Source organism: Capsicum annuum, chromosome 1 (assembly GCF_002878395.1).
Source record: "Capsicum annuum cultivar UCD-10X-F1 chromosome 1, UCD10Xv1.1, whole genome shotgun sequence".
In the NCBI taxonomy this organism is placed as follows: domain Eukaryota; kingdom Viridiplantae; phylum Streptophyta; class Magnoliopsida; order Solanales; family Solanaceae; genus Capsicum; species Capsicum annuum.
In genome coordinates this window covers 161,175,910-161,196,222 of record NC_061111.1, presented here as the reverse complement: position 1 = coordinate 161,196,222, position 20,313 = coordinate 161,175,910, and the positions used below count along the sequence as shown (strand labels likewise).

The 20,313-nt window shown below is 36.4% G+C and overlaps 1 long non-coding RNA gene across 1 annotated transcript; it reads right to left on the bottom strand.

Annotated features, from left to right (window-relative positions):
- Nucleotides 1–2,226: 2,226 nt before the first annotated feature.
- LOC107840978 lies at nucleotides 2,227–5,242 on the bottom strand. The gene is made up of 2 exons (XR_001665354.2): nucleotides 4,381–5,242; nucleotides 2,227–2,704 (listed from the first exon to the last, which is right to left on the bottom strand). It is a non-coding gene; the product is annotated as an uncharacterized LOC107840978 (long non-coding RNA).
- Between the last annotated feature and the right edge of the window lie 15,071 nt (nucleotides 5,243–20,313).

Below are 20,313 nucleotides of genomic sequence, written 5' to 3'. Positions count from 1 at the left end.
CGACCAAGGTTGACGGCCCGTCAGTTAGGTGATGGCTCGTCACTTAAGTCGTCACTTTCAGGCTGGAATTTCCCCCTTACTGTCTTAGACTGACAACTAGAGCTCATGGGTCGTCACTTAGTTGATGGCTCATCAGCTTAGTCGTCACCTAAGTGATGGCTTATCAGCGTAGTTGTCACTTAGTTGATAAACAGATACTTCGAAGTAAAATGAGCATAACTTTCTACTCCGATATCGGATTAAGGTGAAATTAGTTGATTTGGAAAGAGGACTCAAAGATATTTCTTTTGGTATATGGTAGGCCATGTAACTCATTATATACTAGGATTAATGGTCGTTGAAAATTGACCCAAGATGAAACGTTCAATAAAACTTAATTGATAGAAACGTTCTCAACTCGTCTTTGAGTTAGGACATATTTGTGACCTCGATTCATATCCAAAGGTATTCCCACACTATAGAATTGATCATAACACATATTAACAAGGAATCATTGAGTTCGGGTTCATACGTGTAGAAACAACGGTTTGAAATCTACCCCGAAAAATGTGGAGTGTTACATTAGAACATGGAAAATCTTATATATACGATCTCTCGTCAAAAGAGTCTTATTGCTTTATCAATATTTTCTTGTTTTACGCATGCTAAATAAATGAATGCGCAATATAGCATGTACATTTGGATGTACGTGTATAATAGAATGGTGAAGTCAAAACTTAAAATTTTGGAGACCATTATTTGTCAAAGACATAAAGCTGCATGTTGCTTCTAAGAGGACTCAATAATTTTGACCACAACAAATGTTCACACCTTCATTCAAAGGATTGATATATTTTTAGCTTTTTAGTATAGTTTTATTTAATTATAATATGCTATTACTGTTTTTATACACGTTATTGCGTAAAATTTAATATATAGAGTTATCTATTGATGTAACATGATAGTATAAAAATTCTATTCTTTATATTGTCTGAACATTAAAATAATGATTTGAAATAGAAAATGAAATTTTGAGTGTCACCCAATCCGAAAGTGCATAAGATTCAACAATCCCCCCCCCCCCCAACCAATTTTTAGTAAAAAAAAAACACAATTATGACGACCAATCTCTTCTAATTCGTTCAGGTGATTAAGGAAGTAAATGATCAGTTAGGTTAAGGTAAAAGAAATTTTCTTGATTATAATGGGGAAGCCATAATGATTCAACATAAAAAAAAGGTTAAAAGTTAAAAACTAATTTTGACATCTCTCCTAGAGTAAAGATTTTGATAGAGTCGTGGCAATTATTAAAAAAACATGTTTTTCAAGGAGATTCTTTAAAAATTAGCCCTGGTTTTAGCTATTTAGGTTGAACCCTTTATAAATATATGTATGGAAAAAACTTTCAAACCTGTTGGCATATTATTAAACATGACCTCTTAAAAGTGGTTCAAGCTTTCTTTTGTGGTCACAATATGCCTAAATATTTTTCTCATGCTTGTTTGTTCTTACTCCCAAAAGTAAATCATCCAAATAAAATTTCAGAATACAGACCCATAAGCCTGAGTAATTTCACTAATAAAATTATTTTCAAGATGATTACTCTCAGACTAGCACCAATCCTTCCCAATTTGATTTCTCCCAACCAATCAGGATTCGTGAAGCGCAGAAACATTTCAAAAACTATTATCCTTGCTCAAGAGATCATCCACAGTATCAAGAAGCCTAATGAAGGTGGGAATGTTGTGATTAAATTAGACATGGCTAAGGCTTACAACAGAGTTTCTTGATCCTTTACTTGTCTGGTTCTCAGGAGAATGGGCTTCGGAGAAGGTATTATTGATATGATATGGAGAACTATATCCAATAATTGGTATTCCGTTATTGTTAATGGATCTAGACATGGTTTCTTTCATTCTACTAGAGGCTTAAAACAAGGTGATCCTCTTTGTTTTGCAGAAAATTTTGACTAATTTAGAGAGTCGCCACTTAATTTTGAAAAGAAATTAAGAAACATTTTAAACGATCCAAAACAGAAAAATCATTTAAAATTTATAGATTCTGAGTAAGCAGTTCCTATTAACATTTTAGGAAAGTGCTAGGCACCTAAAACATCCGCTAACTTGCGATTATCTAGACTGTTTGAAAACATATTTTGATTAACTTCTAAAAAGATTACTTTGTTGAAAAGTGATTGATTTTTAAGAAAAGACTTGTATAAAATAGATTTATGCGACTTAATAGGGATTTTAACTAAGTCTAAACAAAACTAATAAGCAAATAAACACATACAAAGGGGAAGGGAGGAGAAAGTAAAAGATTTAGAACATTGGACCCAAATCAACAAAACCTGTCCTAAACTAGATTTTGAGCCCTTGGCCCATAACCTGTCTTAGTCTAATTTGCGAACCCTTAGCTCGAGTCTCGTTCCACCTGTGTTAAATACAATTTTGACTTCGAGGCCCAAATGAATGAATAAGAAAATAAATAAATAAATAAATAAATATATCATAAATAAATAAAGGCGACAATGAATAAGTAAAATGAGACTTTCAAGTCTCCTTTGCCGCTTCAAAGATGGACTTTAACCCGTTCTTATTCTTTAATTCCTTGTATCCATACGCCACGGGATCACTTTTGGACTTACAACTTTGAAAAAATCGACTCAGGGCTAGACGGGCCTCAATGGCCCATAATGCACAAAGAGGAAAGATCTCGTGTAGGACTTGAATGTATCCACATGCAAAAAGAAAAAAGTAATTAATATATATCCGAAAGTCAATATTTAAATGCATACTAAATCATCACATATAATAAAGACATACAAAATTAATTTAACAAAAGCAACTTTCAATTATGTAACACACAGGAAACTTAACAACAATAACAGTAACAACAAAGACCAGAAATATACATGGTTAAAATCCAAAACGTAACCCAAACTATGCCCTACGTTCACTTGTCCACTATTTAAAAGGAAGTTCATCACTTTTTATCACTTGTTTCCATTATCATGGAGGCAAACGCAAATACTTTTCATATTTTACTCTTAACATTGACAACTTATTCTCTTAATTATTCTTCTGCTTGATATTAAACATCGGAAAGAGGCAAAATTAAACAACAATAGCAAGAATGTCAAAAGAGCAAGATATAATAGGGATAAGCAAACTTAAAATAATTAGAATTAGCATCAAAAAATATAAGTCTAGCCCGATCTACTATAAACATTTAACTAAACTAACTACTAATAGCAAAAGACAGGTTCTACCAATAAGAATAAGCACCAAAAAATACTCCTATAGCAACATCTGAAGACATAAATATTAAAGCAAATCTAAAATGTTAGAGCTACCAAAGGGCTAAAAATGAATTCGTATTTATACTTAAATCAACGGTAAAATGACATCATAAGAAAAATCTCCATATACAAGATTGTATAATCACACAAATAAATATCGACAATGGAAATCTCATGAACCAGACAAACTCTCAAAATTCCCTTTTTGATCCCAAAGAAATGAAAACCTCTAACTATTTGTAGGAAATCAATACTATTAGTGAAAACTCATGAATCAAACAAACCTTCAAAATTTCCTTTTTCATCCCAAAGAAAAGAAAGCCTCTAACTATTTTGCAGAACAATCAATAGTGAACAAAATAAATTCCCAAAGTTTCCTTCTTTAATCCCAAAGAACACTTCTAACTGTTGCAGGAAACCAATATTGTCAGTGTAAGATTCATGAACGAAACAAGCTCTCAAAATTCCTCTTTTCGGTCCTAAAGAGAATCCCTAACCACGGTAGGGTGCAAAAACAACAAAACAAACTAAAAAAAAATTATTATTCATCACAACAAGCACAAAACTCATGGCCTTACAAAACTTTTGAAAGTTTTAGACCCTGAAATCTATAGTCAAAGAAATACCATGAGCCAAGTTCAAGAGAGAATATGCAAACAACATGGCTTTTTAACGTCAAAGACAATGAACAAGACCAAATTTCAGCAGTCAAAGCTTTATAACAGCAGACAATACTCAGTAATAGAGACTCCCTAAAAATAGAAATTCGACAGACATGTATACCTACTGATTCATACTGTAACATTAGGGTCATTCAACACCGATAATCATGAGACGCTAGACTTATCCATTATTAAGTATTCACAGCCAATCAGCACCATTAGAAAATGATAATGAACTCCGTCAACAATCAAATTGAAGATTACAACGCAATCATAGCTTCCACAAAACAGAACAACATATCATAACAAACTAATCCTACGACCTTCATGGCCATCTACAGCTACTCCCAACAAACAAACAACATAAACCTTATAAAGAAAGAGATGAAGAAAAAATAAAGACACGATAACAGAAACTAAAATTAAAAAAGGTGTTACCTCTTTTGGGGCAGCAAAATGGGCCGGCGAGCCAACGATAGGATCCCAACCACCGAAAAAGAAATCTCACAGCGGCTTCGATAAATTTAGATGCAAAATTCTTTAAGAATATGTATCTTTTGGTGTGAAGAGAGTATTCTTCTTGAGAGTCCCCTCTCTATTCTTTTTCCGAACCAATATTTCAAAACCAATATTTTTTTCTCTCCCCTCCAACTCTCAGTTTTTCGAGACCCAAAATTTTTCAACCTCCATTTCAGTACCCAGTCGGGTTCTTATAAAGAAGACAGAATTGGGGGTATTTTGGGGATTTTCAAAATAGCATATTTTGGAATTTGAAATTCAAATCTCCCTACAGCTTGGGTTTTCCTCTCCAAATTATACCGATTCTTTTGGATTTATTGAGAGGAATTGAGAATAGGTGGACTAATACCATTTGGGCAAATCGAATTCTCCCCTAAACCAATGAAAATCATCCAAATATGTATGAAATTATACAAATCAATTCAAAAATCTAGGGATTTAAACGTTGGGGAGACAGCTCACCTATTTCTAGAAGCTTCCAAGGCTTTTCTCGTATAGGTTCGCATAGGATGCACGTGATGCACGCGAGCATCGAATTGAGGTCGGGTTGAAGATGGTAGGGTCAGAGATGGTGATTTTGGATTACATCTTTGCTGATATCGATTGATCGCTGGGTTGATTTTTCCACCGGGTTATTGCTGGCATCGAGTTTGAGTTATTGGAGTTGGCATCAGTTTTTGGCTATTTTTAGGTCGATGTTGAAGGTTATTCTTGTTTTATTTGCTGGTGAAGAGGAAATAAATGGTCATGGGCCGGGTATTGGTGTGATTGGGTCGAACAAGGGGTATGTTGGGCTGGTGTAATTTTTAATTGTGGAATTGGACAAATTGGTTGTTGAGTAATTTGGGGATTTGGCCAATTCATTTTATTTTTGGCCACATTGAAAATCAGTTGGCCAATTGCATTGCAATTATGGCCAATTTTATTTCAATTATGGCCAAATCTAATAGATTGGCTAAATTAAATCAAAATTCAAAATGAATTAGTATCTCATTTAACCTCGAGTTTCTTCATTTAATAAAATCAAACACATATTTATCCGAGTAAATTATAATTAAATCAATATTTAAATTATTATATTTATCTTCAAATTAATCCTTAATTAAAATTCATATTCCATAGGATAAATATTTAAGTAATCAAATTACATAATATCATATAATCGAACACGGTAATATATAATCGCTACTTAAAATGACAAAATTACATACAAATATATTTTGAAAAAATTTTATTCAAATGAAATAAATATTTTAATTTTATTAAAAGTCGAAGAAACTCAGGATTAAATTAGTCGTGGAGGGCAAAAATTAGGTGTCAACAACTGCCCCCTCCCTTTGGGTAGGGTGGATGCAAGTAACCCTGGGCAAAGGGAGGTTGACGTTCCTAATTTTTGTTCGACCACAAATTCAAATCTAAAAGAGGTTGGCTTTCGCACGAGTTTCGTGGAGTTATGGCCGGACCTTGGTATCAAGTTTCCTACATATATCAGGTTACAGGAGAATTCAGGCCACTTGTAGTTCATAAAGTTCTATTTAAAGCACGATTTTCAAAAAATTCACAAGCTATATCGATTTTGGAGTTTTTGATGAAACCAAAAAGTTGGAGAATAAAGGGATTTAGAGGGGGTGGTTGGAATGCAGTCGATTTTTCTACATAGAGCCCAACCTAGATATCCTTGAGACTTAGGGAATCAAACTGCTTGTAGTTTGACTCAATCAAAAGAAAAGATAGTCTTTTATTTTAGACGATCTTTGGCTCAGGATGAGTGACGAGTTGATCAAGTTATGGGAAAAAAACTTGTAACCTCTTAACCATGAATATGGGATCCTTCACATCCATAGGCAAGAACTTACCTGGACATAATTTCCAAAACTCTGGGTACACTATCACTCGAACATGAGAGAAAGAGAAATTTACCCTCGGTATGAGTTTAGAAATATACCGCAGGTGAAGCTGAAACCAGAATATCTTGAAATACCCACATGCCTTCTAACAGAGGTATGGTTGGATGGTAGTGGCGATCATTCTTTAGCTCGCGCCCAAAGAGTTTGACGTCCCTCTTTAGACTATGTCCCGTTTTGTTGCTAAGAAAGAGTTCCACGTTGTGCTGTGTCCTTTCTGAAGTCGTCCACACCTGTGGTTTTGATTTGAGATTTTCATCCTCATAGATGCTCTCGACAATGCTTCAAACAGAAAGTGTTAGTACTAAACATGATTCACAAAAGAGGTATATATTGTTTACCATATCTCCACGTGAGTTGTCGCTTGAAAAGCGAAGTCATTCCTTTCATATACCTATTTGGAAGGAAATAACTTACAACAATGAAAACAACAACCTTCTTAGTTGTTGCATAATTAACTCATTTGTTAGTTGAATATGTTTTCAAAGTGGGGTGTCTCTCTTGGACACCGACGACACTTTATGCAGAACGGTCTTTGTAACCGTGTAATCTTGTATTGATGCGGCAACCCTTTTGAGTCACCTATAATGCTAGTTGTATGTGGCATGATAATTCTTTGCATATGATCTCAGGTAAGTCTTGCGCATCTTTTGTACCGATATGACTTATAGATTTCCTTGAGTTGTCAATCTTTAGATAATCTTGTACATTATTTGATATTGGATACGAGGCGACTTATAGATATCCTTTGAATTGCTAGATTTTAGGTGATCCTACACATTATCTGACCTTAGATAAGAGATAACTTACAGATATCTCTCCAATCATTAGCTTTTCAGTATTCTTGCACATCATCCGATCTTGGATACAAAATGACTTACAGATATGTCTCAAATTGCTAGTCTTTGGGTAATCCTGCACATAATCGATCTTGGATATGACGCGGCTTATAGAGAACCCTTAGACATTGTCAATTTGATAATCTTGCATATTTTTTGATAAGGATTTAGTTGCGACTTATAGATAACTTTTGAACTATCAATTTTTGGGTGATCTTGCACACTATCCGATTAGGATGTCGTTGCGGCTTACGGATAACCTATGAGCTACCAATTCATAGGTAATCTTGTACACTATCCTATTTCAAATAATATTACTTATAGATGACCCTTAAATTTTTAGTTTTTAGGAAATCTCATATATCACCCGTCTTTGAATAGTGACTTAAAGGTATTCCTTCAAATCGTGTGCTCTTGATGCATTCAGATGCCGATTCATAAAATGATGAGATATTCTCAATGCCAGCATATGCTATCATGCATATCAACAGATATTAGATGCTGATGATATTCTCAACGCCAGCGTATGATATCTAGCATGTCAACAGATATTGAATGCTGATGATATCTCGACGCCAGCGTATGCTATCTCGCGTGTCAAAAGATATTGAATGCAGATGATATCCTCAACGCCAACGTATGCTATCTCGCATGTCAACAGATAGTGAATGCTAATGATATCCTCGATGCCAGCGATGCTATCTCGCATGTCAACAGATATTAGATGCTGATCATATCCTCGATGCCAGTGTATGCTATCTCGCATGTCAACAGATATTAGATACTGATGATATCCTCGACGCTAATGTATGCTATCTCGCATGTCAACAGATATTGAATATTGATGATATCCTCGACGCCAGTGTATGCTATCTCACAGGTCAGCAGATATTGAAATATTGATGATATCCTCGACGCCAGCGTTTGTATCTCGCGTGTCAACAAATATTGAATGGCCCATCTCGGCAATGGCATGAATGGCCCACTTGGCAATAATATGAATTAACCTCTCGGCAATAGCATGAATGGCCCTCTTGTCAATGAAATGAAATGGTCCTCTTGGCAATGACATGAAATGGCCCTCTCGACAATGGCATGAAATGACTCTCTCGGCAATGGCCTGAAATGGCCCTCTTGGCAATGATATGAAATGACCCTTTTGGCAATAACATAAAATGACCCTTTTAGTAATGATATGAAATTTCCCTCTTGGTAATGATATGAAATGGCCCTCTCGGCGATGATATGAATGGCCCTCTTGGCAATGATATGAAATGGCCCTCTTGGTAATGATATGAAATGACCCTCTTGTTAGTGATATGCAATAATTTTTTCGGTGATTTAAAAACAGTTTCTCCTGAGTCATTTGTCTGCGTCTTGCTTTCTACATGTACCTGTACTCAAGGTAGACAATTAGTAGACAGAATGTCGCTCTCACTGGCGACCAAAGTCAAGCTTTATGATAGTTTAATGACAAATGTTAAGCATCATAATATGAATGGATTATTCTTCTATCAATCTTCTCTTTTTGAAGAAATGATTAAATAGAAAATCCACCGGGTGCAAGTAAATAGGGAAAAACCCTTGTTTGGGGATTACTCAAATACCGTCATTTTGCTTAAGGCGAATTTTGAGGATGACTTTCTTCTCTTCCTCCTATTGTGTAATCCTTTGATTGTTGTAGTTATTGCGCCAACTCCCTTGAATGTACCTGTGCTCAAGGTAAATATTTAGTAGACACAAAGTCACTTTTGGTAGCGACTATTTTTTATAAAAATTCTAAATACAATATTCATAAAGAAGATAAGACGCCTTTGTTTGTCCTTCATAATCTCAAGAAATGAGATACACTATTCAAAAGGTCCTCAATAAATGGGTATTAAACCTATTTTTGGGGCTACCCCAAAATACCATTCTAAAGTATTAATGCTCGAGTGTGGCTCCCAACTCGCTCGGAGATTTTTGAAAGGGACTCTAATTTTGTGTATTGATCCCTGCATCCACAGAAAAATGATTAGTTTGAGTGAAACTACTCCGTGTTGACCTCCTTTGATCCTTATTTTCTCCTCACCATCTTTCAGGTACCTCGTCATGTTGGGACTTCCACCCCTGACTCTCTGCCCCAATTGATGTCTAGGCAATCACTAAGTAAAAGATTCGTATAGATATTTGAAAAGTATTTTTAATTTTAGAAAATAGTTTTGAAGGTTTCTAAAAAGCTTTAGAAAATCTCTGTCAGTCATGTAATGTACTAGCTCAACTAATGTCTTCCTATTCGTTTTGAATATATCCGACGGAGGATTTCCAAAACTCATCATCATTATTGGAGGGTTCTTCAAATAGTTCTGTCATAGCCAAAAATTGAGTCCACCTAGACTTTGTCGCAACTTGTAACTTCAAAAGTTTGACTTCGACCTCAAGTTCTACAGAATTTGAAATATATTCCAGTGTTTGGTGAAAATTTTGAGGTCTTTCTCAAAATTTCTGCCCCAGTTTAAAGTTGTTTGAGATGATATCAACTCGAGAGGATCCGAAGTCTTTGTTGATTTTTGTTCTCTTTGTTAGATGATGATCTTCATCATTGCAAATTTTCGAGATTCCTTCTTGAAAATTCTTCCCCAGTTTCCATTTCTTGGGTTATATGACCGAGCTTTTAGGGCACCTACGTATCCCATTGAAGCAGGAATCAGGTCAAGCGTAGTTCAAGACTACGCTAGGGTAGAAAATCTAATAGGTTGACCGAAGCTGACATAGGCCGCCTATGTATCCTTTTTTTTGGAATTCAGGACATCTCCTAGTTCATACATAAGAAGAAAGGATAAATTCTCCTAAGGGGTTGACCGAAGCCGACATAGGCCACCTACGTATCCCATTCTTGGGAATTCAGGTCAAACATAGTTCGTACTATGCTAAGGATATATAGAAAATCTAATGGGTTGACCGAAGCCGACATAGGTCGCCTAAGTATCCCCTTTTTGGGAATTCAGGTCATCACGTAGTTCATACATAAAAAGAAAGGATAAATTCTCCTAAGGGGTTGACCAAAGCTGACATAGGCCACCTACGTATCCATTTCTTGGGAATTCAGGTCAAACGTAGTTCGTACATAAACTCAGCTTCGGGTTTAAATAGCCCTAGATACTCTTATCCATCTTATAGAAATAAACACTCTACAGATGACATGACACTTTCATTACGTTTGTCTTGATAGAACAAAGGATCAAATGTCCAATTCCCTTAGTCATTGCTCGATTTTCTATAGATCAGGCTTCTTTGATTCTCAAACTCTTTGACTCTTCTGTTGACCGTTCCATGGCTATCATTATCTTCTATTTTGACATGACATGACATGATATGACAATGGAAGATTTTGAGTTGTTTTTATACGACGGGCGATGAGTCGTGAGTGGAGTGGAGGTCCAATTCAACAATGTTTCCTCCAATTAATCTTCCATGATCTCAGTTATCTTGGAAAATTCTTCCCTTACATTTTCCATTATTCCATCCTCAAGACCATCACTTACAGGTTTGAAAAAATGATTGCTAGAGTTCAGTTTTACTACTAGTCATTTTTATTTTCCTGTAACAAAGCTATAGTCAAGAAGGGGATCTCTTATTCATTGATCTAGTGAAGTATGGCCATTTTGTGCCAACACAGTGTAGTTTCTATTACCTGTAAATTAAAAATAACTCAAAGGCTGACGTGTTAGATTCTGTTAGTAATAAACAAAGCAAGATGATAAGGTAGAAAGTAAACACATAGAGTTGTTTCTCATCTCGTGCGAATTGATCCATGAAGTAATAATGACGCTCAATGATATGGATGGGTGGAATTCATCTGGAAGGCTCAACTTTTATTCTTTCCAACCTTTTTTCTTCTTTCAAGAAAGTGGAGGTCAATAGAGCTTTTGTAGATATGGGCCGAGCCGAAAGGCTACCTACGTATCTCAAGGAGGAGAAATTAGGCCCTACGTAGTTTAAAACTATAATGGATTTTTCTGATTCTAAAATCAACTTTCCAAAAATGGTAGCGATCATTTTGGAAGTTTTAAGAACGACTGTGGACTTTTCTGAGAAACTTGGGAGACCTAGAGTACGTTTGGTTGGTCTTTTGTATAGTGGGGTATATTTCTGCCTAGAGATGTTCTATGGAAAATTAGATTGGATCAATTCGCCTTTGATTCGAATCAACATAACACGTATAAGCACATAAACAGTTATTTTACGTAAGTGTATTATAATAGACGTGCATCCTAATTGGGTGACCCTTTTGAGCCAAGGGTTTAGGCCTAACGAATTTTGAAGAAAATATATGCCTTTTAAAAGTCAATCTATTATCCCCCTAAAACCTTCATAGGTATACATAAATGGCATAAATGCCTACAAAAGCTGCACAAAAGGGATACAATCTTTAGGGAAAGGGAAAATAACATGAGAAGAAGAGTAATGTCCCGCACAAGGGATAATAAATACTAGTTCCTGAATGCTTCTTCTATCGGCCTTCGCCCTCTTAGCTTTTTCCACTCCTCATTATTGGTGACATTCGTTAATGATCAAGCTATTAACGTATAACTGTGCCATAGATGCCATACAATTGTCCAAATCGATCAATTTCTTGCTTGACTTGTTTCAATTCCTTCATCAATCGGTGTACGATTGAGGCATTCTTATACAAAAGTAAGTAAAACAAGTCTTCTCCCGAACCCCAAAAGAATAATGGATTAGATTAAATAAACATATATTTCTTCAACACATAAATATGATTCGTCTGTAATTAACTCGAAGTCAATAGACGCAGGGCAAGTTTTCTAATGGGCCCAATACCCCCCTCGGGTATTAGGTGACTAGAGTGGGTTTGAACACAGGTTCCAAGCGGACAACTAAGATTTGGAAATACGAACAACCATCAGATGACTCACGTGCTAATAAACCATCGTATTTCCAACACATTATTTGGAATTGAACAACAAGGGCCGGGACATCCACGAAACCCCAAAACAGTTTATAGAATAATGTAGAAATATGATATGAGATTTAATAATTAAATACCACGAAATCGAAACATATAAACACAGAAACAATTAATCAAAAGACGAAATCAAACATTTGGTTAGAACCTAGACAAATATCCCTAGCAGAGTCACCATTTCTATTTTGCGAAAAATTTTGACTAATTTAGAGAGTCGCCACTTAATTTTGCAAAGGAATTAAGAAACCTTTCATAAAATATTTTAAACGATCAAAATAGAAAAATAATTTAAAATTTAAAGATTCTCAGTAAGCGGCTCCTATTAATGTTTTAGGAAGGTGTTAGGCACCTAAAACGTCCGCTAACTTATGGTTATTTGGACTATTTAAAAACATCTTTTGATTAACTTCTAAAACAATTACTTTGTTGAAAAGTTATTGATTTTTTAGAAAAGACGTATAAAATAGATTTAGGAGACGTAGTAGGGATTTTAACTAAGTCTAAACAAAACTAATAAGCAAATAAACACATAAAAAGGGGAAGGGAGGAGAAAGTAAAAGATTTAAGTCATTGGGCTCAAATCAACGAAACCTGTCCTAATCTAGATATTGGGCCCTTGGCCCATAACCTGTCCTAGTCTAATTTACGAACCTTTAGCTCGAGTCTCGTTCCACCTGTATTAAATACAATTTTGACTTCGAGGCCCAAATGAATGAATAAGGAAATAAATAAATAAAGATATAATAAATAAATAAAGGCGACAATGAATAAGTAAATAAGTAAAATGAGACTTTCAAGTCTCCTTTCCTGCTTCAAAGATGGACTTTAACCCGTTCTTATTCTTTAATTCCTTGTATCCATATGCCACGGGATCACTTTCGGACTTAGAACTTCAGAAAAATCGACTTAAGACTAGACGGGCCTCAATGGTCCATAATGCTTATGCAAAGAGAAAAGAGCCCGTGTAGGAATCGAACGTATCCACATGTAAAACGAGAAGTGAAGTAATTAATATATATCCTAAGGTCAATATTTAAACTCATACTAAATCATCACATATAATAAAGACATACAAAATTAATTTAACAAAAGCAACTTTCAATTATGTAACACACAGGAAACTTAACAACAACAACAGTAACAACAACGACCAGAAATATACATGGTTAAAATCCAAAACTTAACCCAAACAATGACCTGCGTTACTTGTCCACTATTTAAAAGGAAGTTCATCACTTTTTATCACTTGTTTCCATTATCATGTAGGCAAACACAAATAATTTTCATGTTTTACCCTTAACATTGACTACTTATTTTCTTAATTATTCTTCTACTTGTTATTAAACATCGGAAAGAGGCAAAATTAAACAACAATAGCAAGAATATCAAAAGAGCAAGATATAATAGGGATAAGCAAACTTAAATAATTAGAATTAGCATCATAAAATAAAAGTCTAGCCCGATCTACAATAAATATTTACCTAAACTAACTAATAATAGCAAAAGACAGGTTCTGCCAATAAGAATAAGCACCAAAGAATACTCCTATAGCAACATCTGAAGATATAAATCTTAAAGCAAATCTAAAATTTTAGAGCTACCAAAGGGCTAAAAATGAATTCGTATTTATACTTAAACTGATGGTAAAATGATATCATAAGAAAAATTTCCATATACGATATTGTATAATCACATAAATCAATATCGACAATGGAAATCTCATTAACCAGACAAACTCTCAAAATTCCCTTTTTGATCCTAAAGAAAAGAAAACCTCTAACTATTTGCAGAAAATCAATATTGTCAGTGAAAACTCATGAATCAAACAAACCTTCAAAATTTCCCTTTTCATCCCAAAGAAAAGAAAGCCTCTAACTATTTTGCAGGAAAATCAATAGTGAACAAAACAAATTCCTAAAGTTTCCTTATTTAATCCCAAAGAACACTTCTAACTGTTGCAGGAAACCAATATTGTCAGTGTAAGATTCATGAATGAAATAAGCTCTCAAAATTCCTCTTTTCGGTCCTAAAGAGAATCCCTAATCACGGTAGGGTGCAAAAACAACAAAACAAAGAATCATCTATTACGCTGGTTTGGTTTCTAAAGTAGGGGCAAGAATTAGTGGCTGGCAGACTAAAATCCTCAATTACGGGGGTAGATCAACTCTTATTAAGTATGTGCTTCAGCCTCTTCCTATTCACATTCTGTCAGTAGTAGTTCCTACTAAGACCACTCTTAAACAAATTTTGAGCTTATTTTTTGATTTCTTTTAGGGGTGGCCTGATAAGAAGAATAAATACCATTGATCTTCGTGGAGAAATCTTAGTTATCCTACAGAAGAAGGGGGTATTGGTACTAGACATCTCAAAGATGTTTCTGTTGCTCTTCAATTTAAGCAATGATGGATTTTTAAAACTAAAGATACCTTATGGGGTGACTTTCTCAGGGCTAAATATTGACAAATAGATCATCCAGTTATCAAGAATAGGGATACTGGTAACTCGCTGGTTTGGAAACACATGATGCTCAACAAACAAATTGCTGAAAACCATATTCTTTGGAAATTGAATTCTGGTACTTGCTCCTTTTGGTGGGATGATTGGTTTGGTGTTGGTCCTCTTCATTATTACAGAGGTGAGACTATTAGATCTAATAACATCAAGGCCAATCAGTTATAGGTGCAAGTTGAATGGGACATTGAAAAACTCAATTATCTGTTACCTTCTGTTATAGTTCATCAGATCATGGAAACTTAGTTTCACTTTTAAGATGGGGTTGCTGACCAGCCTGTTTGGGAGTCTACTACTAGTGGTAATTTCACTGTTTCTTCATATTGGGAACTTATAAGACCTCACGAAGGTAGGACTATGACAAACAGGTATAATTGGTATAAGTATGTTCCTTTTAAGTGTGCCTTTCTTTTATGGAGAGCGATAAGAGAAAAATTACCTACTGATGAGAAGTTGACTTCTTTTGGACAAGAGCCATCAGATTGTCATTGTTGTTATACTCCAGGACCTAATACAGTTGAGCATATAATGGTGAGTGGTCATTTTACAAGAAATATTTGGCAATTTTTCTCCAACTCCTTGGGGGTTAATCACACCACAACACCCCTTAGAAATTTGATAGTGAGATGGTGCATTCTTGGGCATAAAAATGAAGCTTATAAGGAAGTTTTTTAGGCTATCGCTATTTTCATTTGTTGGAACTTACGGAAGAATAGATGTGCGGTGAAATATGGAGGCAAGATGTCAAACATTGCAAGAGTGAAATTCCAAGTTTTCAAGAATATTTCCATGCTATTAATCATCAATTTTTCCTACATCTCTTGGCCCCAAAACTTGAAAGACATGGTGGTATTTTTAGAGGGGTGCTACCATATGTCTAGGGTGCAAGAGGTTGATTCGGTCAAGCCTACTAATTCCATGGTGAAGTTGAATATAGATGGTAGTGAACTTGTCAACCCCGACAGGATTGGGGCCGGGGGTATGGCTAGAGATTATCATGGAGATCTTAATTTTGCATATGCCAGCCCTCTTGGGTTCGGAACTAACAATCAAGCCGAAATAGAAGCAGCTAGTATTAGCCTCAATTGGTGTTTGCAAAATGATTATATGAAGGTTATTTTAGAGGTCGATTCTAAACTCATTGTCAAGTAGATCAAACATCATGCTACAAATCCTTGGAAACTTCAAACTTATCTTGATAACATCAAAGGAATCATGGCACAACCTGAGGAGGTTACTCGGAGGCATACTTGCCAAGAAGCAAACTTTGTAGCCGATTCTCTATCTAAAATCAGTCACAATTATGATACTTCTCAACACTACTTCACCTTCCAGAAGTCACCAGAAGAAACAAGAGGACATATCGTGCTTGACAAAATTGGTATGATCAATTTTAGAAGAAGAAAGATAAAGAGAATCAAAGATCCACCGTGAAGTTTTGTGAATTTGTACTAGATGAGTTAGTGACTCATTTGTAGTGCTTCTCTGCTGGTTTCACCTTCATTCATTCCTTCTTCTTCTTGGCTTCATTATGATACTCTCCCTTATTTATGATTTCCTAAATTATATTGTACTGAGAGGAGTCCTCTCTTTTAGGTGCTTAGATCTAGGTTTCCTTTTTAAAATCGGAGATAAATTGACTATCCTTAGTAGGTTAGCTGATTTTGAACTACCATAGGATCGGAGGTAAGGTTTATGTCCTTCTCCTTGTACTTTGGTAAGGTTTATGTCCTTCTCCTTGTACTTTCTTTTATTTTTATTTATGATAAGGCTCAGGGGAGTGTCGGGATTTTAGCTATTGTAGACGTTTTAAGGTAGACGAGGTTAGACAGGCAGTCCGCAGGATGCGAAGGGGTAGGGCGACGGGGCCGGATGAGATACCGGTGGAGTTTTGGAAGTTCGTTGGAGAGGCTGGTGTAAGGTGGTTGACTGCATTGTTCAATGAGATTTTCAGGACGGCAAAGATGCCCGAGGCGTGGAGGTGGAGTACCATGATCCCCCTCTATAAGAATAAGGGGGACATTCAGTGTTGCAATAACTATAGGGGGATTAAGTTACTGAGTCACTCTATGAAGATCTGGGAGAAAGTGGTCGAGGTGAGGCTGAGACGGATAGTGTCTATTTCGGAAAACCAGTTCGGATTTATGCCCGGCCGCTCGACGACGGAGGCAATCCACCTGGTACGGAGGTTGGTGGAGCAGTATAGGGAGAGGAAGAAGGATCTGCACATGGTGTTCATCGACCTGGAAAAGGCGTACGACAAAGTCCCCAGGGAAGTGCTTTGGAGATGCTTGGAGGTGAGTGGAGTACCGCAGGCATATATCAGAGTAACTAAGGATATGTATGAGGGAGCGAAAACCCAGGTGAGGACGGCGGGAGGAGACTCAGAGCATTTCACTGTCCTGACAGGATTGCATCAGGGATCTACTCTTAGTCCCTTTTTGTTTGCGTTAGTAATGGATGTGTTGACGCGGCGTATCCAAGGGGAGGTGCCGTGGTGTATGCTTTTTGCAGACGATGTAGTCCTGATAGATGAGACTCGAGGGGGTGTGAATGACAAATTAGAGTTGTGGAGGCAAACTCTGGAGTCTAAAGGGTTCAGGGTGAGCAGAACCAAGACAGAGTATGTGGAATGTAAGTTTAATGACGTGAGGCGGGAGAATGAGGTAGTAGTGAGGCTAGAAGCACAGGAGGTAGAGAAGAGGGATAAGTTCAAGTATCTCGGGTCCGTGATCCAGAGTAACGGTGAGATTGACGAGGATGTCTCGCACCGTATTGGGGCGGGATGGATGAAGTGGAAACTCGCATCGGGGGTGCTGTGTGATAAGAAGGTGCCGCCCAAGCTTAAAGGCAAATTCTATAGGGTGGTAGTCCGTCCGGCCTTGCTGTATGGAGCGGAGTGTTGGCCAGTTAAGAACTCCCACATCCAAAGAATGAAGGTGGCAGAAATGCGGATGTTGCGCTGGATGTGTGGACTGACCCGAGGGGATAGAGTTCGGAATGAGACTATCCGGGAGAAGGTTGGTGTGACTTCAGTGGAGTGTAATATGCGGGAAGCACGATTGAGATGGTTCGGACACGTGAAGAGGAGGGGCATGGATGCCCCGGTCCGTAGGTGTGAGAGGCTAGCGTTGGATGGTTTTAGACGGGGTAGGGGTAGACTGAAGAAGTACTGGGGTGAGGTGATTAGGCGGGACATGGAACAGTTACAGCTCACCGAGGACATGACCCTAGATAGGAAGGTCTGGAAGATGCGAATTACGGCAGAGGATTAGGGCCAGTTCGGGTCGCTAGTGTAGGGAATTAATTGGTGGGGGTGTATTCCTGTTATGATTCCGTATTCAATGTTCCGTGTTCCGTGTTCCATGTTTATTACGAATATGTGTGCTTTCCTCTGCTTTATATTCCTGCATTCCTGCTTTACTCTGTTTTATATTCCTTATGGGTGCCGTATCTATGTTATGTCATCTGCTTCTGTGCTGTACTATGTGTTTGTGTGATATCTCGTGACTTGAGCCGGGGGTCTTTCGGAAACAGCCTTTCTACTTCATCAGAGGTAAAGGTATGGACTGCATACATCTTACCCCCCCAGACCCCACTAAGTGGGAATACACTGGGTTTGTTGTTGTTGTTGTTGTTGTAAGGCTTAGGGGTGTGCGGCTCAACCCCTGACCGCCACGGGAGGTGAGAACCCCGGGTAAGTTCCATTCAAAAAAAAAGTTTAGGCGGCCAGTTCAGTCCCAACCAATGTTGTGATATGGTAAAGATGTAAATTAGATACTGTTAATTACTGGCTAATACAAACATAATTACATGAAGTTCACAATGTTGGTAAAATGAACAATTTAAATTTTTACTCTTAAAGGAAGAACAATTCATACAATTTATGTCAGTATACACTCACTACTAAAAAGTCTTGTTTTAGGGCTGCTTGAATTGGATTTTAATAAAGAGCTTATAAGGCAAAAGCCATAAGTTGTTACGATCCTAATTTTGGCTTATTTTAATACTTTTTGACTTAAAAATAAGTGCTTTTAAGCACTTATTTACTTTGCCAAACACCACCAAAACTGAAAAGTGCTTAAAAGCTAAAAGCACCTAAAAATAAACCAATCTAAATACCCACTTAGCCATGCGATTTAGTGAGGGACGTCCCTCATTAATCAAGATTTAGTGAGGGAAGTCATCCCTATAAGGTGTCTTGCTAATTTGAGTCTTACTAATTATTAGTGAGGGAGACCCTCGCAAAGTAGTGACAGACTTCAACACTCAGTCATCGCTATTTTGATCTTACAATTTAAAAAATAAAATATGATGTAGTGAGGGATGTCCCTTGCTATATTAAAAATATATATATAATATTAATTTATAATTTGCTGAGGGACGACCCTTGCTATACTAAAAATATATATAATATTAATTTATTATTTAGTGAGAGACGTCCCTTGTGATATCAAAAATATATATAATACTAATTTATTATTTAGTGAGGGATGACCCTTGATATGTGAAAATTAATAAAAATTATAAATTTAAATATACTAAGGGATATTCCTTGCTAAATTCAATAAAAAAATAATTTAATATTTTAATATTTTGAGGGATATTCCTCTTAAGCCCCTTGCTAATATGATATGATTTTTAGCATTTTACTGCACCAAAATTAAATATTTCAATAGAAAATCAACATACAACCGATAACAACCAACAAAACAACAAGAAAATGCTTCCAAAATAATCCAGACATTAAAATTAAGCAACCAAACTTCTTACATATTCATCCAACTTAAACAATATGCAAAAAAGTATAAAAAAATATGCAAACAAGTAGCAAAACAAGTTCTTTCAAACACTCCAAACTAACAGATGCCAAAACTAAAATAACAACTCCACCTAATACTCCATTTCATCCTCTTCATCATCCTTATCCTCTTCACCATCATCATCAGAGATAGGGGGCGAAGAATGAGGAAGCTTAATTAACGTATTTACATGATCCTTGAGTTCTTGGACGTATGACTCAAGTGTCTTCCTACGTCTCTTCTCCTCCATCCTTCTTTTTCATTCCTCCTCATACTTCCTAACAAGCTCCCGAACTTCTTGCCGCATCTCCTCAAGCTACTCATCTACATTGTGGCGGATCCCCCTTTACTGACCCAAGCCATTCAGGCCTCCATACATTACTTTGAGCTTTAGAAAGCATGCATGACAATAGGGAAGATGCCTTCTTCTTAAAATTACTTTGAATAACCCGATCCTCGGAAAGGCTCCATGTATAACTTTTCTGCAAACAAAATGTATAGGTTTTAGAGTATAAGTAATTCAAGGGCTAAAATAATATGCATGTCCAAAAGACACTCATTACTCAATGTGATTAACACATGGAACACTTTGAAGTTCAATTCAAACAGTTGTACTTTACAGATAGAAACTCTTTAAATTTAGCTTTTGATAACTGAGTTACTAACATACTAACTGAGGCCAGCACTCTGGTGCAACCAAAATATAGTAACAGCAATAGTTGGATTAACTCACAAAAAAAAGCTTGCTAATGACAGAATAGATATTGGTTGCAGACTTCCTTTTTTTCAGGATTCTCTTGGGGGTTCAGGGGTGTTTTGTTTTTGTT